Source organism: Panthera onca, chromosome C1 (genome assembly GCF_046562875.1).
Source record: "Panthera onca isolate mPanOnc1 chromosome C1, mPanOnc1 haplotype 2, whole genome shotgun sequence".
NCBI lineage: Eukaryota > Metazoa > Chordata > Mammalia > Carnivora > Felidae > Panthera > Panthera onca.
The window spans coordinates 176,114,951-176,141,121 of NC_138346.1; the positions used below are offsets into that span (position 1 = coordinate 176,114,951).

General features: G+C 45.1%; 1 long non-coding RNA gene across 1 annotated transcript; it reads left to right on the forward strand.

Annotated features, from left to right (window-relative positions):
- The first annotated feature begins 9,648 nt into the window (after positions 1–9,648).
- LOC132672867 (uncharacterized) lies at positions 9,649–23,274 on the forward strand. Its single transcript, XR_009607751.2, has 5 exons — positions 9,649–9,829; positions 10,917–11,027; positions 13,501–13,557; positions 20,350–20,457; positions 23,196–23,274. It is a non-coding gene; the product is annotated as an uncharacterized LOC132672867 (long non-coding RNA).
- The last annotated feature ends 2,897 nt before the right edge of the window (positions 23,275–26,171 follow it).

The following is a 26,171-nucleotide window of genomic DNA, read 5'->3' on the forward strand; positions in this document are numbered from 1 at the left end:
AGGCTGGTATTTGGAGTTGGCCAGGGCTCTTAGTCATTATTTTTTTATTTTTTATTATTTTTTTTTTACATTTATTCACTTTTGAGAGACAGAGCACAAGTGTGGGGGGGGGGGGGCAGGCAAAGAGAGAGAGGGTGACACAGAATCTGAAGCAGGCTCCAGGCTCCGAGCTGTCAGCACAGAGCTGGACGTGGGGCTCGAACTCACAAACCGCGAGATCATGACCTGAGCCAAAGTCGGACGCCCAATCGACTGAGCCACCCAGGCGCCCCATCATTATAAGTAATTAAACAGTTTTATTCACTCCAAAGAGGACAAAGTACCATAAATGGCTCTGAACCTTTTCTCCTAAGAGCGCTTAACAGCCCCAAGATAGGCCAAGGGTATTCAGCAGGAGATGAGTTGGAAGGTGGTGGGGCAGTGGCTGGTGGGGTTCTGTCCAGGAAGAGGCGAGTGACCTTGGGTCAAGGTTTGCCCACAGGGCTCTGAGGGGGTTTTGAGATGGCCCGACAGGGCTGGAGAGGAATCAGTGATGAGACCCAAATCTCTTAGGATGCAATTAGGTCTCTTTCTTCATCCCAATGGCATGGTGAATGGGACATGACTGTCACCAGGGGGACTTCCCAGGTGGACTGTATCAGGGGGGCGTCAGCACTGTCACATGCTTTCTGTTACCGGTCAATCCACAAACACTGCAAAGCTAGGCCTCAGCTGACATTGACTGTCACCTTTGAGATGTTATTACATAACAGCCACTGTTTCATGTTCTTCATGCCCATGACTCAAGGGAGCTTCAAAGCCTGTTTGAAGGATTTATATTCCTGTTTTGCAGTTGAGGAAACTGAGCAGAGAGGGGAGGTCTCAAGCCCAAGGCCCCATGGCTGGCAAGCGGGTTTGAACCCGAGTTGCTCTGTCCTCAGCGTTTGTATGCTCAGTTGCTGGGCAAGGTTGTCTTTGCCGACAGAACACTGTATAGGTAGTCCCACCATCCCTGGTCTCCTAGAATCTGGTCTTTGTTCCTTCATCTTGGCCGGAAGTAGAAATAGCCAGAGATTGTTTGGTCATAGAGAACCCTTACAGGCTCTTGTCAATAATATGACAACACTGTATATAACAATAATAACAATACTTACCTCAGAGGGCTGATCTGAAGTAGCACTACCAAGCACTTATTTATTCCTGTTCTAGCCAGGGGTTGGGTACCCTAAAGAAGGCAGAAGACAGGGGGGCCTGGGTGGCTCAGCCGGTTGAGCCTCTGACTCTTAATTTCAGTTCAGGTCATGATCCCCGGGTCATGGGATCCAGCCCTGTGAGGATGAGTACTAGAGCCTGCTTGAGATTCTCTCTCTCTCTCTCTCTCTCTCTCTCTCTCTCTCTCTTTCCCTCCCCCTCTGCTCTTTCCCCCTCCTTCTGCTCGCTCTCCCCCTCTTTCTCTCTCAAATAAAAGAAAAATGACTTTTTCAGCATAATTATTTGCAGATTTGCCATTTCATTTCAATCATTCCTTTGTATTGCTGAGTGTTGGTCTGTCGTAAATATTGACCATAATTTATCCATTGACCTGTTGATGAACATTTGGTTTATTTCCAGTTGTTGGCTATTAGAAATAAAGCTGCCAAGAACATTAGTCTTGTTAAACTCTTAAAGGTCACATGGGTGGGTCATATGATAGATGGGTGGGTAACTTTTCCATTAAAAAATTTTTTCTTTTCCAATGTTTATTTATTTTTTGAGAGACAGATAGAGAGTCAGAGCTTGAGTAGGGAAGGGGCAGACAGAGAGGGAGACACAGAATGTGAAGCAGGCTCCAGGCTGTGAGCTGTCAGCACAGAGCCCAATGCGGGGCTCGAACCCACGAACTGTGAGATCATGACCTGGGCCAAAGTCAGACGCCCAACTGACTGAGCCACCCAGGCACCCCTGGGTGTGTAACTTTTTTAAAAACTGGCTAACTGTTTGGCAGAGTGGTTGCAACATTTTTCCATCTCCACCAGCAACCTGTGAGCGTTCAACTTGGTCCTCAGCCTCCCCAACACTCAGTATAGTCTTTCGGAATTTTAACATCTAATAGGCAAGTCGCGTGTCTTAGCATGGTTTGATTTTGCATTTCTCCAATGACTAATGAGGGGTGAGCATCTTTTCACATGCTTCTTTAGTACCCACCTTTCCTGGTAAAGTGTTCAAATCTTTCATCCAGTTTTTAAATTGAGGTTGTTTTTTTTTGTTTGTTTGCTTGTTGTTTTTTTAAAAAAAATTGTTTTTAATGTTTATTTTTGAGAGACAGAGACAGCATGAGTGGGAGAGGACAGAGACAGAGAGATGGAGACCCAGAATCGGAAGCAGGCTCCAGGCTCTGAGCTGTCAGCACAGAGCCCGACACGGGGCTTGAACCCACAAACTGTGAGATCATGACCTGAGCCGAAGTCGGTCGCTCAACTGACTGAGCCACCCAGGCGCCCCTGTTGTTTTTTTTTTTTTTTTATTACTGAGTTTTGAGAATTCTTTATGCCTTCTGAATACAAATCCTTTTTCAAATGTATGATGTGAAAATCTATTCTCCCAGTGTGTGGTTTGCTTTTTTTTCATGTTCTAAATAGTATTCTCCCAAAGCTTATTGATGTTTTGTTCATTGTTTTTCCATTTTTTTCTCTCTCTCTCTCTGCTTGATTTCAGATAGTCTTCGTGTTCATTGTCTTTTGCAATGTTGACCCTGCCTTTAATCCCACACTGTTTACTTCTCATCTCAGATGTGATCATTCGCTTTAGGTCTTTTCTACATTTTTTGTGTCTGTGTTCGGTCTTTTCCTCTAGCTTCTTGAATACGGAGGATATATTTGTAATCACTGTTTTAATGGAGTTGTCTACCAATTTTATCATATGGGTTAGTGCCAATTGGTTGATTCTTCTCCTATCAGGCTGGTCCCCCTTCCTGCCTTGGGTAGTTTTCCACCATGCACACTCTGCTGCATGGTTAAGGGGACCATCCGCAGATCTCTGAATTCCTTTCTCTGTGTGTTGTTCCTTCATGCACATTGCCCCACGAACTCTACTCATCTTGGTCTTGCCAGACTCCCAGCCCTGTCTCCACAGATCAGGGAGTCCGCTTGCCTCCACCTGGGTCCCCGTGCTGTGCTGTGGCCCAGAAACTCACTCAGGCTGTAAATGGGATCCGTTCGAAGATTTCCCTCATTGTGTTCCTATCTCTCAGAAATCATGGTTCTTCTTTGCCTAAATGTCCAATGCCTTGAGAACCATTGTGTTTTCATTAGGCTTTTCAGTTGTTTCAGGTGGTAGGGTAAACCTGGTCTCTGTTCCTTCATCTTGGCCGGAAGTAGACATAGCCAGAGATTGTTTGGCCATAGAGAACCCTTACAGGCTCTTGTCAAAACCCTCCTTATTAGACATTAGGAAGCTGAGGAATTGCCCTGTATTATCTGCAGTACAGTTTGGGGGTTAAAGGATGTAATGTGCAGTATTTGGTATTGGGGTTGGGGACATGAATGCTTTTGAGGCAGAAGCGAGGTTGTAAAGGATACTGAGTGCTGTGCTTGGAGAAGGGACTGTCCCGTGGTTGGTAGAGGGGGAACTGAAGAATCATTGTAAGTCTACGAATGGTGTTCTCAGGCTGGATAGCCTAATCAGTATTTACACATTCTTTTCTTCCCATAGTTGGGTTACACTCACCTCTCCTCCTGGCAGGGAGTTGGCAGAGGGTGAAACGTCGAGCTTGTGGAGCTCTGGACCACAGTCTGCCCCTATCTGTGTGGCTCTGGACCCATCAGTTCATCACTCTTGGGCCTCAGTTTGTGCACAGCTGTAAAATGAGGATCCTGGTACCCCTGTGCACATCCACTGGTGGCCTTGAGGATTCGTTGAGATGGCATAGGTCTGACAGGGGACTGACTGTAGGTGCCTGGTGCAGCGCCTGGCAAATAGCCCTCGGTGAAAATGAGCGATTACTAATCGAGAAAGTGAGACCGTTTGGACGTGGTGACAGAGCCAGCAAGGAGCAGCGCTAAGCTTCCACTTCGGCTCTCTGATAGCTTGCCATGTCTATGATCCTTTAAAGCACGATGTAATCCAAAAGATGTACTAATGATTGGTTGCGGCGAATACCATCAGGGCCGCAAAGATGCACATAGTGGTGACAGAGGACTATCCCCTGCCCTCGGCGTCCCCTGACCCAGCACTTCTAGCCCAACGTGACACAACTTTTCTGAGTGCTGCATACTGGAAGCCTTTGGATTTCTGCCACACACAGGGTCACGTTTAACCAGCTGGAATGAAAAGCCAGAGCTAGACTGTGGTGTGCAATGGCTCGTGGTCCTATGTTTTAATATAACGTTTGGGGCAAAATTAAACTGTAAGAGGCTCTATCACAAAATGAAAGCTTTTCTTTGTGTATGGTCTCCCATGGTGCCAGACCTTTGTGGAGGCTGTTCTCACAGCCTAAGGTGCAGTGGCCCATTGATTCCATATTCCCTGCATGTCTGATTGTGGAGCATGTCGTCTTCCTTCAATTCTCAAATACTACTGTTACACCTTTTTTGGACTCCCCCAGACAGACTATATTTTCTTTCTTTTTTAGATCCCTCTGCATGTTGCAAATACTGCCGTTTTTCATAATTGCCTTCTTTTCTCTTCTCTCTCTCTCTCTCTCTCTGTGTCTCCCACTGGACTGCAAACCCTCTGTATCAGCAGAACTATACCTCCTTTGTTTATTGTGGTACCCATGGAACCTAGGGCAATGCCTGGAACTGTCCGTGCTCAACACATATATTTGGATGAATGAATGAATGGATGGACAGTGGGAGTATAAGGTGAAGTGATGTACGTAAAGAGACTTGCACATAGTAGGAGCTTTATTTTTCCCTCTGTCTGTCTTGTATTAGCCTGAGCTTTTAGGGGCATACGTGATCTTGGTTATCTCTCTATATTTACCCTTATTTATTGTCACAGAATATACTAGGGGCTCAGCAGATGCTGGCCAAATGAACGAACAAATAAGTCTTTAGCCTTTGGTGCTTTGTCTCTTGCAGGAAATGGTTGGATTAGATTTCATATCACTCAACCGGTATTTCCTGCCCCTCTGCCATGTTCCAGGCAGAGACTGCATCAGTCATGAACAGTATCCTTAAGAAGCCTACAGATTAGTAGAATTAAGACAGGGACTGTAATGCCAGTAGAAAGTGAGAGGTCACATCTTGGGATGTAGCTGAGACTGATGGGGGTGTCTGAGACTAAACCCAAACCTGTCCTATGGGATGGGCCTGGTGCTCAGGGGTTGGTGCCGCGATAGTTATGAAGAGAAGATCCAGATCTCATCTCTTCCACACCTCTCAGTCAGAAGTAAGCTTTTTCTCATTCATTCTGACTCTAGCTCTTGATCTAACCCCTTTAAAACACCAGTTCCTTCTTGGGAGGGTTAATGGTGATGGTTAATCTTATGTGTCAGCTTGACCCAGCCACGGGCTGCCCTGACATTTGATCAGACATCATTCTGGTTGAGTCTTTTAAGGGTGTTTCTGGATGACGTTAACATTCTTGAATTGGTAAATTGAGCCCAACAGATTGCCCTCTCTCTTGTGGGGAGGCCTCATCCAGTCAATTCAACAACAAGGTGGGGGGGAACTCCTGCCTGAGGGCTGATGTGGGACATCATGTTTCACCTGCCTTTTGACACAAACTTGAAGAATCAGACTTCCTGGTTCTCAAGCCTCTGGCTTTTGGACTGAAACTTTGCCATGAGCTCTCCTAGTGTTCAGACTTTCAGACTCAGACTGGAACAATATCATTGGCTTTTCTGGGTCTCTAGCTTTCTGACTACAAATCTTGGGATTTCTCAGCCTCCATAATTGCGTGAGCAAATTCCTTATTATCTATCTATCTATGTATGTATCTATTATCATCTACAATATATATGTATTGAGAGAGTCTCTCTCTCTCTCTCTTTCTTCCTCATCTCTTACCGGTTCTGCTTTTGTGGGGAACCCTAACACGGAAGGTAAGAAGGTACCTACACGTTCCTGGGTGTGTCTGTAACAGTAACTGGACTAGGTGGCTTTATATCCATTAGCTGCTTATTCATTAAACATAACACCCCTCTGAGGGTGGGTGTAATTTCCAGCTTACGGATGAGAACCTCGAGGCTCAGAGAGGTGAAGCAACATCCCCAAGGACACACGACCAGCAAATGACAAGATAGGTTTAAAATCTCACTCCCTTTGGCACCATAGCTCATGCTTTTTCTCCCCCACTCAACTCCTCCTTCCTTCCCTGTATGTTTTCTCTCTCTAGTAGATAGTAAGTTTTTTGTGGACAGAAACCAGGTCCAGTTATTTTCCCTCTGCGTGTCCACCTTTCATTTTTGTGCTTAATGCAGGATCTGGCACATGCGGTGAGGGTGGGGGTGACCCCAGGAATTGTGGAGTGATCTGTCTCGCTCATGGGACTGCTTTTGCAGGACAGGACTTTAGAGAACGCATAGCCCTACCTATCCCTCCTTCTTCTGCCCTTGTTCCATGGTGCTGTTAATTATCATATGGCCATTCATTCCCCCATGGCAATTCCAGGGTGTTCTCAAGTTTGCGCTGAAAAGCTGAGGATCACGCTCCCCCAGGAAACACTTCCCCAAGCCCCTTCTGGCGCTTTGACTTGCCTGTGCCGCCTGGGCCTGCAGCCAGCTCTGCCTTGGGGCTGGGAGGAGAGAGTGTGGGCTGAAGAGGACAGGGAGACCCTGACAGGCCTGCTGGGCCCCTGCTGGGTGAACTCTGGCTATAAATAGAAGGAATACGAAGCTGAGTGTTTTTAATATGCACATTGAATTCATTTATTTAATGAAGAATTTTCCTGGAAAAGAGAGCTGAGCTGTCAGAGCCGAGCTATTTTTGAGTAGGATGTAAAAGAAAAACTCAAGAGAATTATTTGCTGTTTGGATTTAGGCTTTTAAAATAGGTCACGATAAAAAACAACACTGTAGGGGCCGAAAGAAGATCGGTGTTCACCAGGGGCTAGAGGTGGGGGTGAGGGATGGACTGGAAAGAGGCATGAAGGAACTTTCTGGGTTGAGGGTAGCATTTTATGTCCCACTGAGGTAGTAGTTACACACGGCTGTTTGTGGAGCTGTTTGTCGGAAATAAATGAATTTTACTGTATGCAAATTATACCTCAACAAGCCTGATCTTCAAGGGAGGAAGGGAAGGAGTGGGGAATGAAACTTTTCAAGGATCTACTTTGAGGGGTGGAGTTCTCTGGAGCTTCTTTAGATACTTTATCTTCTTACAAAACCATGGAGAGAGGTCATTCTGTGCCCTTTGCAGATGAACCCCGGAGATTGGGGGAGCCTAGGTTAGTTGCCTCGGGTCACACGTAAGCTGCCGCTGGACCTCTTGAGGAGGTTTCAGAATTCCATGGCGCCCTCCCTCCACCTATCCCGATGTTTGGAGAGAAGGAGGCAAGAAGTCTGGGAACAGACAGAACTGGGTTTGTGCTCCTCATGTTAAATGCTTCAGACAACTCTATGCTCTTTCTCCAAAATGTTCCCCCATTCTGTATTCTTTGGCTGTTTCTGGCTGCATCTGGGAAAAGGTCTTAATAAGGTGCTAATGGTCTTTAACAGCTTTATTTAGTACCCTTGGACCTCCCTTTTTATCAAGTGTGCTTGACTTTGGGCAGACTTTGAAACCTGAAAGGGGGTGCGGTGTGCTCCTTAGGGCCTGCCATCATTCCTGGATCCCATTCCCGTGGCTGACATCATTAATCAATCACGATACTCTATGTACTCTGACTCGCTCTTGCAATCCTTCATGACATGGTCTTCTGAGCAGTAATTACTAACCCATTCGAGTTGGCCCTCAAAATCGAAAGGCTATGTGCCATTATACCTGTGTTATGAGCCTAATGGAGGTGCATTTGTAAACTGAGGGTGAAATCTTATCCTTTCCTCTCTTCAGACCTGGAACCCTGAGAAGAGCTGATGTGTGGATCTAGTGGCAAGAGTAGAAAAAGCACGGATTAGACAGCTAGAGTTGGATTTGGACATCAGCCCCGTACCACTGCCTTCCCATCCCAACATTCATTTTACTCATTTTCGAGATGGGGATATCAATAACAGCTCTCCAGAGGGGTCATGGTGAAGTTGAAATCAAATGAGATCGCCCACAGGAAATAGAACTCACCAGGTCCTCGGCACCATGCTAAGGACCATTACATGTGTTATCTTGTTCAACACTTGCAACCAAGTTGTGCATGAGAAACTTCTCAACCTGCATTAAATAGTACTTTATTCAGGTCACACACGAAAGAGTGAACTCAGATCTGAGTTGAAGACTCCTACAGTTAGTTACAAGCTACAGTTTGTCTCGTTCTAGGCAAGGGACAGCAGTACTTGGGGTGCTGCGTCCTGTTTTGGAGGACTGAGTTGACTGGCAAGGACTCACACAGGAAGTGGCTCATACACCAGCCTGGTAGAGGGCCTGAAGAAATGAAGAAGGCCTCTGCAGCAGGGAATTCTGGGAGTGGTCAATGGTACCAGTACTGTTTTCAGGATCCTGCTGGTCTGTTTGGGTCTTTGCACAAATTAGGAAAAAGTACCTTATCTGGGCTGAAGAATTACGAAAGTCACTCCCTTTGGGAAGACACAGTTCAACAGGAGGCAAAGCTAAGAGTGTTTGGATGAAAAAAAATGGGGTCCCTTCCTCTGGGTGGAGGAATTAGTACAAGGTGGGATCTCAGCAAACATTCAATCTTTTGACTGGTATCTTTTTTAAAAAAAAATTTTTTTTTTTAACGTTTTTATTTATTTTTGAGACAGAGAGAGACAGAGCATGAATGGGGGAGGGGCAGAGAGAGAGGGAGACACAGAATCGGAAGCAGGCTCCAGGCTCTGAGCCATCAGCCCAGAGCCCGACGCGGGGCTCGAACTCACAGACTGTGAGATCGTGACCTGAGCCGAAGTCGGACGCTTAACTGACTGAGCCACCCGGGCGCCCCTTGACTGGTATCTTTTTGCAGTACACAACCTGTACAACAATATAAGATGGACTGTATCTTGACAGCTGGAAAAGGCAGTCTTAGGAACTTGGAAGCAGGTGAGAGGTGAATGTCCCGATAGGTAATTTCATCAGGCAGGTAACATCATTGGCCTGAGTCAGAATTAGAATCCAGCTCTGAATGTTTCCAAAGCCAGACTGACTGATCATAAGAATTACTGGGGTCTGCGGGGCACAGGGAGGGACTTTTAGTAAAAATGCAGATTATCAGCCCCTGAATAATCAAACTTAGTAAATCTGGGATGGGCAATTCTTTTTTTTTTTAAGTTTATTAATTTATTTGAGAGAGAGAGAGAGAGAGAAAACATGTGCCTGTGAGTGGGAGAGGGGCAGAGAGAGAGGGAGAGAGAGAATCCTAAGCAAGCTCTGTGCCATCAGCTTAGAGCCTGATGCAGAGCTTGATCCCATGAATCATGAGATCGCGACCTGAGCCGAAATCAAGAGTCAGATGCATAACTGACTGAGCCACCCGTGTGCCCCTGGGATGGGAATTCTTATGGCCAAAAAAGTTTAGGAAATACTGCTCTATTCCATGCTCATCACAATGTGTTGCAACTGTCTCTGTTGGTGGCCATGGTAACCAGCTGGCCTGCTGGACTGTCTCTTGAGGGCAGTACCACATCTACGTCCATAGCACATAGAGCAATGTCTGGCACGTACATTGAATAAAAGAGTCAATCAACGGAGAAACCATGCATCATTTGAATGACTTCACAGTCCAGAGAGTTCTGGCTTACTCATCATGCTATTACTCCCTGCCAAGGTAGCTTCACCTACATGTATGTATTCCTTCCCTACTTCCTCACTTCTTCCTAGTCCCCTAATCACCACCTGTTTCTCAACCTAACCCCACAGGACAGGATCTATCATTCTGGGAGACCCTTTCAGACTTACCTAGAGCATGGCATGTTTCCTGATAGCCATACCTACTTTTGGGTCTGGCTGCTGCTTCTAACTCGTTGTGTGTGATTGCACGTCTTTAAGCCTCATTTCTTCCTTGATAAGAGGAACGGTTTTTACTGTATGATTTCTGAAGTCTCTTCTAACTCTGGATTGCTGGAATCCTGTGACTGGAATCTAAAATTTCTGGTAAATTCTGGGGGCACCCGGGCGGCTCAGTTGGTTACGCATCTGACTTCAGCTCAGGTCATGATCTCACAGTTTGTGGGTTCGAGCCCCGCACTGGACTCTGTGCTGACAGCTCAGAGCCCGGAGCCTGTTTCAGATTCTGTGTCTCCCTCTCTCAGTGCCCCTCCCCTGCTCATGCTCTGTCTCTCTCTGTCTCTCAAAAGTGAATAAACATTAAAAAAAATTAAAAAAAAATTAAAATTTCTGGTAAATTCTGTAAGATGAGAAGGATGTATTAGAGACCTTCAAATTGACATCATATAGTCTGTTGGTCGGAGCCTGGGCGATGAGCAGCTGTAGTATGGGAATTTCTGGAGATCTTGCTTTGCTGGTGGGAGGCTTTCTATCATGGGCATGCTCCAGCAGATTCTGGCCACCCCCATGGGCGACTCAGTAAATACTGGCTGCCTAATGGATGTGTTGGATGGGAAGCCAACTGGATGCGTGAAGGGCCCTGGAAAACATGGCAGTTCAAAGGCAGGCGGCTGTGCTGAGTAGGTTTCCAAGTGCGCTTACCCTCCGAGGCTTTGAATGTGAGCTCCATCGGAAAATCACAAGTGTCTGCTTCCAAGGGAATGGCTTCTAGTAATAATAATAATAAAAAGGGGCTTTGAAGGCTTCTTGGAAATCAGCTTCTATAAAATAGTGTGTTGAGAAATTGAGTTGCAAGTCAAGCAGAAACACGGGTTGAAATTCTCCCTCTGCATCCTCATTCTTTTAAAATGTTTTCTTTTTAAGTATGAAAATAATGTGTGCATCTGGCTAAAGAATCCAAACAGCTCAGAAAAGTGCAAAACACAAAGCAGAAATCTCCTTTCCCCGCTCTGTCCTTGTCTCCCATCCCGCGAGGTAACGATTTATTTCTTTTTGTGTGTGCTCGCTCTGTGAGTTTATAAAAATTTAAAAAAATGTGTTGTGGTAAAATGCTCAGAAGATTTACCATTTTAACCATTTTTAAGAAATTTTTATTTAAACTTGAGAGAGAGAGAGAGGGAGAGGGAGAGAAAGTGGGGAGGGGCAGGGAGAGAGGGAGACAGAGGATCTGAAGCAGGCTCCCCATTCACAGCAGACACCCGGATATGGGGCTCAAATCCACAAACTTGCACGACCGTGACCGGGGCCAAAGTCAGACATTTAACCGGCTGAGCCACCCAGGTGGCCCACATTGTAACCATTTTTAAATGTACAGTTCCGTGGCATGAAGTACACTCCCGTGGATGTGCAGCCATCACCCTCTCCTGTCTCTACAACGTTTTTCATCTTCCCCGTAGTGAAACTCTGTACCCATGAAACAGTAACTCCTCATTCCGCCTCCCTCCGCCTCTGGCCACAGCCCTTTACTTCCGGTCTCTATCCATTTGTCTGCTCTGGGTAGGGGGAGTCAGGCAGGGTTTGTCCTTTTGTGACTGGCTCATTTCCCTTAATGTAAACGAGCTCTTTTCGACTGGTTTTTATTTCAGGCCGGGCACTACTATAACTCTTAACTCAAATGCTTGTATGGTGTTATTTAATCTCTCAAACTTCAATAGTATTTGTTGATTCCTGCAGTGAAAGATTTAGGTCATTGGTCTACTTCCAGAATCCCTTCTCGCTCTGCATCTCTCATGCTATCAGTTTTAGTTCTTGAAGTGATTTTTAGCATTTCAAGTAAGTGGCCCTTCTCTACTGAACCCCAGACTCGTACATCCAACTGTTTGCTTGAGATCTCCACCTGGGTGTCTAACAGACATCTCAAACTTGAAATTCTCTCCTGTGAAACCCATGGTCTTGGGCCCCACCCCTCCCTGCCCCCTCCAACCCACTCCCCTGCCTAGTCTTCCCCACTCAGTAAATGCCAGATTCGTCTTTACAGTTGCTAAGTGCTCAAATCTTACAGTCATCTCCCTTTCCTCACTCCTTTGTGACCCCCTCATGCCTCAAGCCCCAAATGATGGAAAATCCTATTGACTTTACCTCAAACTATACCCAGACCCCAGCCACTTCTCATTACCTCCCCTTGTCCAACTCATGGTTGTCTCTCACTTGAATTATTGAGATATTCTAACTTGTCTCCCTGCTTCCTCCCCTGCTCTCCTGTAGTGTAAGCACAAAATACTAGTCAGAGAAGTTCTTTTAACGTGGGTATCAGATCAGGTTACTCCTCTGTTCAGCCAGTGGTTGATTCTTTTTTTTTTTTACGTTTATTTATTTTTGAGACCGAGAGAGAGCATGAACGGGGGAGGGTCAGAGAGAGGGAGACACAGAATCTGAAACAGGCTCCAGGCTCTGAGCTGTCAGCACAGAGCCCGACGCGGGGCTCGAACTCACGGACCGTGAGATCATGACCTGAGCCGAAGTCGGCCGCTTAACCGACTGAGCCACCCAGGCGCCCCAAGCCAGTGGTTGATTCTTATTCAGAATAAAGGCCAGAGTCCTTAAGATGGCCAAGGAGGCTCCATAGGGTGCTTTTCAAACTTTAAGGTGCATAGGGTTCACCTGTGGGTCTTGTTAAAGTGCAGATTCTGGGGGCGCCTGGGTGGCTCAGTCGGTTAAGCGTCCGACTTCAACTCAGGTCACGATCTCGCGGATCCATGAGTTCGAGCCCCTTGTCGGGCTCTGGGCTGATGGCTCAGAGCCTGGAGCCTGCTTCCGATTCTGTGTCTCCCTTTCTCTCTGCCCCTCCCCCATTCATGCTCTGTCTCTCTCTGTCTCAAAAAATAAATAAACGTTAAAAAAAAAATTTAAAAATAAAAAAAAATGCAGATTCTGATCCTGGGTAATGAGTCCTGCTGGCTGACGACTACACTTTTACTGCAGGATCATCCCCACAACCCACATACTCATCCTCCCTCGCTTCTGGGGCCTGTGTCTTATACTCCACTTCCCTCCTCTTGTTCCCAGCCTCAGGGTCTCTGGTCTCTAGGTTGCATGCTCCCACCTCCTTCTTTGTACTTGCAGTTCCTTCTGTCTAGAACACTCCCCAGGTATTTGTAAGGCTCACTCTCTTCCGTCCTTCAGATAATTTCCCGAGTATCATTTCTCCGGAGACTTTCTCTCCTCTCTGTATTTCAAATGGCAGCCCATCTGTCTATGCCTTTCCCTAGTGCCTGTCCCTCTTTGCTTTTTCTGTATAGAAAAGATATACAAAGTATGGCCTCTAGGCCATGGATCAAATCCGGCCCACTGCTTACTATTATAAATAAAGTTTTATTGGAACAAAGCCACATACATTTATTTATGTATTGCTTACAGCTGCTTTCCTGCTATAATGACAAAGTATTTGTAACAGAGAACTTCTGGCCTGCAAACCTAAAATATTTACTCCGTATCTGACTTTTGACAGAAAAAGTTCACTGACTCCTGCTTTGCAGCATTGATCGCCATCTAACTCACTAGATAAGTCATGCATTTATTTATAATCTATCTCTCCTCACTAGAATGTAAACTCTGTGATAAAAAGGGTTTTATCTATTTTGTTCGCTGTTAGATTCCTCATGCACAGGAAGGTGACTAGCGGAGTCACTCAATGAATGTTCGTTAAATGAATGGTTATGAGTTAAAAATATATATACTTATGTATATACAATTATACATACAAGCTGAGGGTTGTCAGAGGTGGGGGTGAGGGTGGGTAGGTGAAATAGGTGAAGGGGATTAAGAGGTACAAACTTCCAGTTATAAAATAGATAAGTCATGAGGATCAAAAGTACAGCATAGGGAATACAGTCAATAGTATAGTAAAAACTTTGTATGGTGACCGTAGCTACACTTATCTTGGAGAGCGTTTTGTAATGTATATAATTGTTGAATCACTATGTTGTATACCTGAGACTAATTTAATACGGGATGCCAACTGTATTTTGCTTAAAAAAATCTATCCATCCTTAAACTTTTATTTTATCAGTCATTTAGATAGTACTCCTGACTTCCCATCATGTAACAGGAGGACACTATTGGACCTATACTTTCTGCCCCCTCACCTCCCCCCTGCCCTAACTCCTGATGGCCAACATTATTTTCATCCTGTCAGTGTTGATACCGATTGTGTTTGGTACTATAATTATAACTAAATCTCACCTGCTTTGTCTGTAGGTTAATTCTAATCACCCCCGCCAAAAGCATCTCAAGTATTGTAATTGGGTAAATAGTAGTTGATATAGAATATAGAAGTGTTATTGAGCCCATGGAGAAGAAATGGTAATTCTAAGCTATGGTGCATGAAAAGAAATATTCCTGTCCTATTGGGTAAATAGATCTTTTCTTACTCTCTTTCGGTTATTTAATTTGTGTGTATTTGGATCATGACTTCTGTACAACTTTTGATTTTTCCCAAAGTTCCTAGGGCATCTTTTAAAAAAAATTTGTAGAATATGCAAATGTAGTCATCACATATTTGAGGTCGTTGGGCCTCTTTGTCTGTGATTTTGCTGTGGAGTTCACTCTCTCCTTAAGATATTTTTTTCGCAGAGCCTTCTGGCTTTCTTGTCTAATTTTGATAAAATGCTTGCTGGATTTATTGCACAGCTGTAAATCCACCTTGTACATTTTACTTCTGGATTAGTTCCACTGTTTCTTGCATCATATTTGTTTATATTTCTTAGCTTCCTTTTTCATTCTGCTATAGTATATTCCCAAGTAATTGTTTTCAGAAGAGGAGTGTGGGAGGGAACTGTACAGTTTCCTGTTGCTGCTGTAACACATCACTGCAAACTTAGTGACTTAAAACAACACACATTTATTATCTTAACACTTCTGTAGGTTAGATGTCTGACATAGGTCTCACTAGGCTAAAATCAAAATATTGGCAGAGCTGGATTCATTTTTGGAGACACTCAGGGAAAATCTGTTTCCTTGCCTCTTCTGGATTCTAGATGTTTCTTGCATCCTTTGGCCCTGGGCTGCATTCCTCCGTCTTCAAAGCCAGCATTGTGACATCTCTCTGACCATTCTTCTCCAGTCACATCTCTCTCTGACCACGAAGGAAAAGGTTTCCCACTTGCAGTGACCCCTGTCAGGGTCCTTAATTTGTTTATATCTGCAAGTCCGTGTGGGGTGACATAGTCATAGGTTTCCGGAATTAGGATGTGGACACCTAATTGTGGGGAGAGTCATTCTTTGCCTGGTATATAATCTTTTGGATTCCCTCCCCCCAACATTTTGGAAATTCTCAAATTAGTTTCACACTGCTTATAAAGTTCTAGATTCAAAAGCATGTTCTCTCATAACTTCATAGACACTCCTCCATGTCCTCTGGGGCCAATAACTATTGACACAAGATCTGTATGCAGTCTGATCCTTTGTCCTTTTCAGGTGCATTTACTGCCAGATCCCCTGGCATCTTTTAGAAGTCTCTTGCTTGAAATTTCATCAAATCATGACTGAGAGTGCATTTTCATTTTTGTTGTTTGCTTTGTTTATATCTATCATGCTGATATGATCCTGAAGTGATCCTTTCAACCTAAGACTCAAATCTCTTTTTAAGGACAAGGAGTATGTTTTCTTTCTTTATTTCTTTTTTTTTTTTTTCTATTTTTTTTCTTCAATATCGGCACCACTCCGTGGCTTTCACTAACATCCCCTTAGAGGAATTCTGAGTCTTCTGGACCTGTTCTCCATTTAGTTTAACTTGTAATTTTCTTGTATTTCCCTCCTCCTTGTCTTCTGTTACCTGTATCATGGGATTGCCTTGACTTCATCTCCCAGAAGACTCATTTGGTCTCTAGCCGTTACCAACCTATTATTTGGCCACACTGCTAAATTTTTGGCATGTTGATGAACATAGTTCACATTTCCAATGACACTTCACTGCCTGTTTCTCATGGCGGCACTAACTTTTCAAATTCCTGTGAGCTTTCTGATGAAATGTGCTTTGAAAATTCTCTTCTGTTTCTTGCTTATGTCTGTTGCCTCCAGGATCCACTCTGTGCATTTTTTCAGTCTTGGGATTTCTCTTTCTCATCAGTTTTCCTCAAATGTTGACCTAGGTGGCTTACATTTTTTTAATTATTATTTTTAGAGGTGGGGGGACAGAGAGTGTGTGTGGGGGGGTCGGAGAGGGGCAAAGGGAGAGAGAGAGAGAGAGAGAGAGAGAGAGAGGGAGAGAGAATCCCAAGCAGGCTCTGTGCCCAGTGCTGAGCCTGATGTGGGGCTCAATCTCATGACCCTGGGATCATGATCTAAGCCTAAATCAAGAATTGGACGCTTAACCAACTGAGCCGTCCTGGCGCCCTCAGTTGGCTTACTTTTATTTGTGACTCTCTTGCCTGACAGCATAGGCAGCTGGATGGCACGGTTTCCCTTAGTGATCGTGGTCCATTTATCCAAAAAGCTCTGCGTAGATGAGCAGGTCCCCTTGAATGGCAGGCTGGTCCTTATTGGGCATGGTGGGGAGCAGAGCAGGTTGCTTGAGCTCCCACAATTTCCGTGGTGAAAGGGAGTGTGCTGTGGGGTTTGAGCACCGCAGCACATTTCTGGCTTGGGTGGAACATCTTTCTTCTTTTTCTTCAGTTCAAGATGGGCTTGTGGATTTACCCTGAACTCTTCCCTGCCCTCATCCCCAGCCCTCATGCAGACTGTTGGCCCTTCCCAGGGTAGTCTTGATTCTTTCATCATGGCCATCCCATAGCCCTCTCTGGTTCCCCAGGCCTGCTCACTTCTGTTCTAAAGCCTTTCTAGGGCTCTACTAGGTTACACTGGGTCACACACTCACTCTAGTCTTCTGTCTGTGTCTGCCACAGACCTCTTGTGCTCTAGCTTATGCCTTAGTAATTCCATTTGCTTTCTACCCTTCAGAGATTTGTGTGTGGATTGTACCTGCTTGTTTTGTTTTGTTTTGTTTGTTAATCAGTACTTCCAAGGATTTATGTATTCTATTTTGTACATCTTTGTTAGCTGTTCAATGGGGTCTTGTCTGGGAGCCATGTCCAGTCTGACATCTTGAACCGTAGACCTGAAATTCTAAAAGTCCAAATGCAATTCATAAAGGAAATAACTTATATAATCTCCTCTTGGAAGTGTTTTTTGCCCCTCTCTCCCAACTGAGATTATTTAGGGCCTCTCCTTGGGACTCTAGAGTCACATGTCACATTGTGTTATTATTTGCCTCCGTATATTGGCTGTGCCTCTAGGCTGTAGGGGCTTTGAGTACAGCCTATCTGTTCATCTCCAGATTCCTAGTTACGCACATGGTAGGGAGTCTGAATATTTATAGACTGTGAATGCATATACACCTACTCTGTGAACATGGGAATCCAAGGTACTACTGCATGGCTTTAGCGTTCGAGGGATTCAAAGCATAGTGGGGACAACAGACATGTGCACTGATAATTCTAAAACAGTGTAAACAGAGTGGATGCCAAGTGTGTGGGGACACGGACAGGAGAGCAGATAACTGTGCTTGGGGGTGGAGAGAAGTCAAGAAAGGCCTTCAGAAGGAGATTATATTTATGTAGTTGTGAAGAGCACATAGGGCTCTCAGGTAGTTCCAGGTGTATTAAGGCATTCCAGGAGCAAAACAGTCATTCAAAGTGAATTATGGCTGGGGTACAAAGTGTAAGTGGGGGGGGGGGAAGTGGCAGAGGAGGGATCTGAAGAGATAGATGGGGGCCAGAACATGCCCGTTGTCCGCAGTGAAGGTGAGCATTTTATAGTCAATCCCGAAGGGAGCCACTGGGAGCTTGTAAACAAGGGGTAGTATGGTCACGTTGGCGTATCGTAAAGATGTTGACTGCAGTATAGAGGATGGACGAGCAGAGTCCAGAAGATTTGGGACTTGACTGCAGTAGTCTAAGTGAGAAGTGTTGACCAAGGGAGCAAAAGCTGGAGTAAAGTTGGAGAGATGGGTTTGGGAAACGGCAGGAGGACAGGATGGTGGACTTTGGTGACTATTAGATGTGAGGGGTTGATGGGGAGGGAAGAGGCAAGCTTTCGGAGGCGTTTCTGGCGCTGGGGCTCTCGGATCCAGTGTTTGCAGGAAAGGACGTGAGTGCTTTTGTTTTTTGGTAAATCTCAACTGAAAGGCAACGAGGCCGTGGCAGCAGTGATTTATGAGACTCAACCCGGCTGTTTCAGTCCTTTCTGAAATGCGTATTTCAGCTGAAATGAGGGAAAGGCGTGTCTTCAGCTCTGGCTTTGACAGCCAGGCTCCCCATTTCCTTCCCAGGAAACCGAATGGGAGTGGGATGTCCTGATGAGCTACATGAGATCAGCTTCTTGTCAAGTTTGGATTAATTTTTAAAATGGAATTAGCATCCAGCTGAAATGGATGTCAACTGCTTGGAATGCATCTTTGGATCTGAGTGATTTTGATATGAACCAAATGTGATCGCCTCGTAAGGTTTTTGTCTATGCAGAACCATCTTGATATTTGAACCCCGCCCCAAGTTTAACTCTTAGGAACCCTCCAAAAGAAGGATACATGTCACTTGTTTGGCCTTTGTGCATCTCTACCTCATTCTCTCTCTCTCTCTTTAACATACTCTTTAGCTCTTCTTAACCATGACAACACAATTCAGAAGCATTCGGGAAAAGTGGGGGAAGAAGTCTTACCAGATACGAGCACTTTCTGGGTGTTGGGCATACCCACCAGCGGTACTGCATGGACCTGTGCAACCACATTAAACATAAGAATCACAATCCCCTTTTGGTAGATGTTGAAATCAGACCTCAAAGGGGCCTTCAAGTTAGTAAATAGCAGAGGACATTCAAATATATCTGGTGTGCCGTATGAACTACCTGCTGTGGCCCAGTGTTATACCTGCAGTATTCCATTTAGTCCTCACAGCCATGGAAAACTGTAGAAACTTAGAGAAGACTAATAAAAAGAGGCTTAGCAAGATTAAAAAACCTTTCCATGGTCACTCCCCATCAGGGAGACCTGAGATTTTGTTTTCCTTCTTTATTTGTAGGCCAGCGGTACGCATTATAGGTCTAAGAGGTGTTAAGAGACATATAGGCAATATTATATGGCATTGCAGGAAAACTTCCCATAATGCTATTCAGATAAAGAGAGAACCTCTTTCGAAAGCTGTTTTCTGGATGGCCATACTCAAAACCTTAGTGATGGGGAAGATGAGAGGGGAGTAACTTGTTCTGCGCCCTGGATTGGACCGTTCCGTATTCCACCCTTAATTCTAATACTTCAAACAGCCCTTTGAGGTGGGTGTAATGATTCCTGTTTCCTAGATGAAGGAACTGAAGTCCAGAAAGGTTAGGTAAAGTGATTCACAAGCTTTCTGCCCAAGTCCAGCCGACCCAAAGCTACAGGTTTTCGGAATAGCGCTAACCCACTTGGAGGGCCGTTATTTAGAGAAACACGTAAGGAGGAAGAAAGTGATGAGGACGCAAGCCCTGCCATTGGTATTTCACTTGGCCCATTAAGTTTCCCTAGGTGGTGAAGAGACGCCCTTTGATGAAATTTGCAGATGATGCTAAATCAGGCCCTCTGTAAACATGAGTAACACAAAAAAGCAATACAAATGATCCCAAATGAAGGAGGTTAGTAGTGCAGGCAGGAAATAACAAGATGAGATTGATTACCACAAGGGAAATTCTGAATTAAAACATCTGTGCCAGCCAATATGAGTAACATAAGCACCTTTCAGTAGCTCAGAGCTCTGCAAGTTGGAAGGGCAGGAGTGGTCACTGTATCCGGCTCCTTCACCTACAGATAAGGAGACTCAGGCTCAGACAGGAGATGGAAATGATCCAAGGCCACAGTCAAATTAATGACAGAGTTGGGATGAACCCCACATCTCCTGTCTTGTGACTGACTTCTCCTTTCATTATGGCCCATGGGTTTTGGAGTCAAAGTTACTTAAACTTAACTCCACCGTTTAGATACTGTGTGTCTTCAGGCGGGTTACTTAACCTGCTTGAATCTGAGTTTTCCTATCTGGAAGAGTGGTAAAGTGATACATATTCCTGAGGGTTATTTTGGGAAGTAAGTGAAATGGTCGGTACCTGACATATCGAGGTTTAAGACAGATTAATTCCCTCTATTTGTGCAGAGGAACCCCTTAAGGGCAAAATAGCTATGGTGCAGGGTACGTGGTCTCCACTGCTCCATGCATGAATGGATGCTGAATGAGCATCTTCCAGGAAGATGGGCAGTGGATACAGTGGGAGCAGCTAATGCCATACGGCTGCAGTCAACAGTGTCTTCAAGTCGACCGATCAAAAATTAATCACGCAGGGCCTGTTACACGCAAGGGAGATTTGGTGCCACCTCGCGGGATTCAGGAGAGTAGTGGGGCGGAATGTCACCGACTGCTGAGACCGTTGGGAAAGACAACCTGAGGAGGTGGGACTGGAGCCAGAAAGAATTGTTTTCAGAGGAACGAGCCCACGTGAGCGCCGACTTGGAACATGATTGCCACATGGGGTGCTGCCTAACGTGAAAAGTGGGGGCACGCGTGCCTTGTTTATAGGAGAGGGTGTTCAGGTGGAAATGGGCCATGGCACCACGACACGTTAAAGGCTGCATTCATCAAGTGTGGAGTTTCTGAAGGAGACAGCCCTCAATCAGTTCTTTGGCTCTTGGATCCTGCATCACACTGGGGACATAGAAGATTGGAGATGAAGATTGCAGGCTAAAAGAGGATTTGTGAGGAAAATGTCTTTGGTGTGAGGGGTGCCCTGAATCCCAGTCCCGCAGGGGTAGGGTCAGGGAAGGGCACATCACCCTTCCTTCAAAACCAGTGTGAGGGCTTCTGTGGGGCCATCTGGAGTGATTGGTAAGAGTCCTCTGAAGTGACAGTGACAGAGGGGGCTGGCTCTGCCTCCTGCCTGGGATAGCTAGCCGCTCGTGGCCATGGCCATGGAGAGGAGGGCTGGTGGCCCTGGATTGGCCTGCCTCTCCAATTCTGTCAGGTCAGAGCTGCTGGGTATTTCTGGAAGAATATATACAGACCATGTGGGAGAGAATGCAGGCCTGGAGCCACGCAAAGTTCTACGCAAACCACCTACTAGGGAGGGAGAACTAACTAGGGAGTCCGCATGAACCGGATTGCTGGAACAAGGGGACGGGGTGTGGGAAGGGGACAGCCAGCTGAGGGGAACCTATCACAAGGGTCACCTAGTGCTCCCAGTGAGGGTCTAAAAAAAGGTTGCAAATCCCAGTTCTTCTCCCAGCTTTAATCATCTTTTTTTTTTTAATTGTTTTTAAAATTTATTTATTTTGAGGGAGAGAAAAAGAGCAAGCAGGGGAGGGGCAGAGAGGGAGGGAGAGGGAGAATCCCAAGCAGGCTCCATGCTGTCCACGTAGAGCCCGACAAGGGGCTCGAATCCATGAACTGTGAGATCATGATCTGAGCCAAAATCAAGAGTCAGATGCTTAGCCAACTGAACCACCCAGGCGGCCCCCAGCTTTAATCGTCTTTAATGAGGCACCAGGAGCAGAGAGTGAGCGCTGGTTTATGACAATACTTGTGAGGTGGAAGTTCTCCGGTGCTGCCCTTTACCATGTTCTCTTCTCTCTTTGTCCCTCTACCAGTCCAACCCCAGGATGTGTCTGCAGACCAGAGGTAGCAGAGTTATGGGAGGAGGAGCTGGGATATGAAAGGGTACAGTCCCCTGGACTGCAGTAAACCAGAGACAGAGGAGGAGAAAATATTCATGTTCTACAAAGTTGGAAGCTTTGCCTATTACGTTGACTTTACTGAAATGAGATTTTACTTAAGGATTTGTAAAACCCAGTTTATTATTCTTTTTTTTTAGTATTCTTTACACCCAACATGGGGCTCACCAAGATCAAGAGTCACATGCTCGTCCGACTGAGCCAGCCAGGCATCCCTTACTTAAGGATTTTAAAGGACTACTGAACATTCGATTATCTAAGAGTGAACAAGGGAGTCAGGGGCCTGCCTCAGCTTTCATCCGGGAGTATATAGGAAGGATTACCCCATGAGCAGGGGAGAGATATACAAAGTTCCTTTTTCAAATGCAACTCTCGAGTCCCCTATGTGCTCTGGTCACATTTACATATTTGATTCATTGGAGTATAGTCTTTACATTGGCTTGTTTGATTTCTTACCAGATGGTGAGTTCTTTGATGCACTAGGACTTATGCTTATAAAAATAGTACTAAGCACAGAGTAGGTCCTCAACACATAGTGTGGACTGAGATGCCTAGAGGAAAAGTTACTTGAGTGGCTGGTAGAACAGAGACTTCTTCCCACATGCTGACCTCTCTGTTTGGTTGTCCAGGTTCCATCCGTTCAGGGAGCACTTGCTGAGTGCCTCTTATGTCCTTCCCAACATAGTCTTTTCTCGTGTCACAAGCGAGTGTGACACCATTCTAATGGTCTCACCTTCGGGACTCCTGATGAACAACACACTTTTATTTTCTCCTCTTCTATCATTATTTGTCTTTGTTCTCTCTGAGGGCCAGACAATGTCGTTCACATCTCTGAATCCCTAGCACAGGACTGGCACCTCACAGCTGCTCCATAAGAGTGCAGTGAAGAGCTGGACAGAGCAAATCCGAAATGCTTATAGATGATGTGGGGGTTTGAGTAGGAGCTGTGACTCAGGAGGGGCCTGGGTCCCGGACCCACCAGCTACCTGGGAAATATATGGTCTTTTCTAAGAATTGGTTTTAAGCGTAATAATTAGGGCAGTAATACTCATCATAAGTGGGACCTGTGAAGGTATCTAGTAAAAGGATCTCTAGTTCGGTGCCTTGTAAACAACAGGTGCCTTGTAAACAACAGACTTTCTCTTTCATGTATGTAAATGTGTGTGTGTGTGTGTGTGTGTATGTATATATATGTACAAAATTATATTTATATAATTATATATAATGTATATATAACTTATATTTAGAAATACATAATGTATAAAAAGGTATATATTGTAGTAATAATATAATAATATAAACATAGTATGTATTTATAAATTATGCATTTTATAACACATAATTATATATAATTATATATGTTTGTATAAAAGTACATAATGTTATATAATTATACATTTTATACATATATATAATTTTTTAAACCCTCTTTCTCTTTATCTCCATACTTGAAACCCAAGCAGCATCTGGAGGCAGGAGTCATGGAAATGGTTGGTAGTAAAGGTCAAGATCACATTGGGGGAGAGCTGAAATCGAATAACAGGGGCGCCTGGGTGGCGCGGTCGGTTAAGCATCCGACTTCAGCCAGGTCATGATCTCGCGGTCCGTGAGTTCGAGCCCCGCGTCAGGCTCTGGGCTGATGGCTCGGAGCCTGGAGCCTGTTTCCGATTCTGTGTCTCCCTCTCTCTCTGCCCCTCCCCCGTTCATGCTCTGTCTCTCTCTGTCCCAAAAATAAAATTAAAAAAAAAAAAAACAAAAACGTTGAAATCGAATAACATTATCTGATACTGTGGTGCGAGAACACGGACATCCGAGGGAGAGAATGTTTGGGTTTGGGTTGGAGTCCTTTCCCTGTCATGTATCCACTCACAACCTTAGCGAGTAAATGACTTTTCTGAGTTTCCTTTCGTGTGTCTTTAAAGGATGTCAGTAAGATGGCTCGGCCCTTCTAGAGGGCAAAATCTGTGTCTGTTCATCTCCATGTTCTTAGCAGCTAACAAAGCACATGGTGTTCAATCATCATGATCATATAATAACTGGTAAATAATAATAAATAACTCTTCTAAACCTTTGAATGTATTAATTCGCTTAATCCCAACAGCAACACAATGAGGTAGGTACTCTTAAATTTTCGTAAATACTTGGGGAATGGAGTTTCACTCACATATCAGTAAACCAAATCAAATGCGACAATGTCAAGAAACACTAATGCATGCCATGAAAATATAAGGTAGCATTTGGGTTTTTCTATTTCTCTACTTTGATGTAGGGGACGTGCTGCTCGAGCTTATCATAAAAAAAGGGAGGGCATCTTTTAAAGAGATTTTACAAGCATTGCCCTTTGTGCGATTTCATTTAACCTTGAGTATAGCTCTTTGAGGAAGATAATAATTATCTCATTTTGTAGATTTGGAAGCTGAAGCACAGAATAATAATTAGGTAGCTTAGTGACTTGCGCAGTGGCTGTGCAACTATTCTGTGGAAAAGCTATGATCCAGATCAGAGTTGACTGTCTGCAAAACCCAGGCACTGGGAGAGATGGCTAGGTAAGGGAAGAGGGGGGAAATTCAGAGGGAGAGGAGGCATCCGCTGAGTTTGCAGTGGGTTAAAACCATCAAAAGAACTGAAGTCCTGTCCCCTGTCCCCTCCAATGACATCCAAATGTTTTTCTCATTTTGACAGTCAGAAGTAGATGTCCCTGAAGTACCGCTGTTCCCAGGGAAAGGCCAAATGATACGTCTGCTGGGAACTGCACAGGATGAAGAGAGTCTGTTATTTCCAGAGAAATCTGAGAGGTCCAGTGGAGGTCAGGTGTTGAGAGGTGTGCCTTCGGGCTCTCTTACACGTGAACACGCTTATTGCCCTGGCTGGGTTATACTTTTTTTACTCTTTTCCCAAATGCTAGGAAGGCAGCACCGAGGTGGGGGAGGCAGAGCTAGGAGGTAGGTAGGAACCCCTGGGATGGGAGCTTGGCCACCTTGCTTTAGTGTTCTGTCCAAGTCCTCCCCTCTGGATCTCAACCCAATAAGAGTGGGCTGGGGCAGCTGACATGGGGAAGCCCTTCCTGTTCTATAGTCTAGGGTCTGAATTTACTCTTTTTTAGTCTGACTTCCCACATCCTAGGGAGGGTGATTCGGTTCTAACTTTGGGAGAGGATGTGCATGACAGACTACTATTTTTGAACTTTACATTTAATCGTGTCACTTCTACACTTAGCCCTCTTGTTTGGCACGTTTGTAGGTTTCCCAATTAAGGTGCCCACTTGTTCTAAATATATCAGATGCTTATGCTAGTTAATTAGGTGGGGTGTGTGTGTGTGTGTGTGTGTGTGGCTGGCAGGGAGTGGATTACCTGACTGACAGGTGGAGTCCCTGTGATTCAAGTCTACCCAGAACTGTGAAATCTCGAACCAGTTATTAACCTCTCTGGGCTTTGATTTCATGCTCAGATAAAGAGAGTCCTAATAGTGCCTACATGATTGGGTTGTTCCTAGTGTTGAGTCCATTTCTGAAAGGCACTTAGGAGAGTGCTGGAACTACAGTGAACACTCAGTGTTAGAAGTTATTTTTGTGAGTTCTCACCGACTCTCTCTTTTTACACATGAGAAAATGGACCCTGAGTAAGTTTAAGCAACTTGCTCAAGGTCCTACAATAAGCACTTGTTAGGAAGAGGGGTAAGAATTTGAGGATGTTAGGATTGTGTCTCCACCTGGGACTCAGAATGGGCTGGGTTCTGCACTGCTGTTCACTGGCCCTTCCTAACGGTGGTCAGTGGCAGCCTCGCACCTGAGGCACGTGGTTACGGAAGGAAGCAGAACACACAGGTATGTGCCTGCCCTTTGAGGCACAGCTCTCAACCCAAGAGCAGCACACTCCACGAGTAGCCTCGGACCAGCCTGATGATTCCTTTCAGGAGCCGGGAAACTGGTGGGCAGAGAGGGGGAGGCCTGGGAAAAGGTGGTCTTTCCTCAACAGCTGTTGTAATCGAACTTCATCTTGGCCGTGTTCAAGGCCATTCACAAACTGTCCGCATTCTCGCTCATCAACCTCATTTCCAAGCTGTTTGTATTCCAGCCCCGTCTGGATATTCTGTATCCTGGGTCCTCTATACGCCAATCTGCTCCAGCAGGAAACGAGTGGCTTGACATTGCCACCCCCCCCCCCCCGCCACCTCCTTTCTAATCCTTCCTGTTGTGACCAACAAAATCCTGATTAAAATTTTCCATCTTATTTTTAGTTTAGATTAAGCCTGACCAAACGATCACAATGTGTTGGTGCCATTTGCAACTGCAAAATCTTTCCCAGGGCACATTGAGCTTAGATAAGCAGTCGACCCAAAATGGAACCGGAAGTAATTCAACCTACATATGCAAATCTTTGTTATTGAACCAAACGCCAAAAACTATATATGGAATAATCGTGGTTTCTTGTCAAAGTTA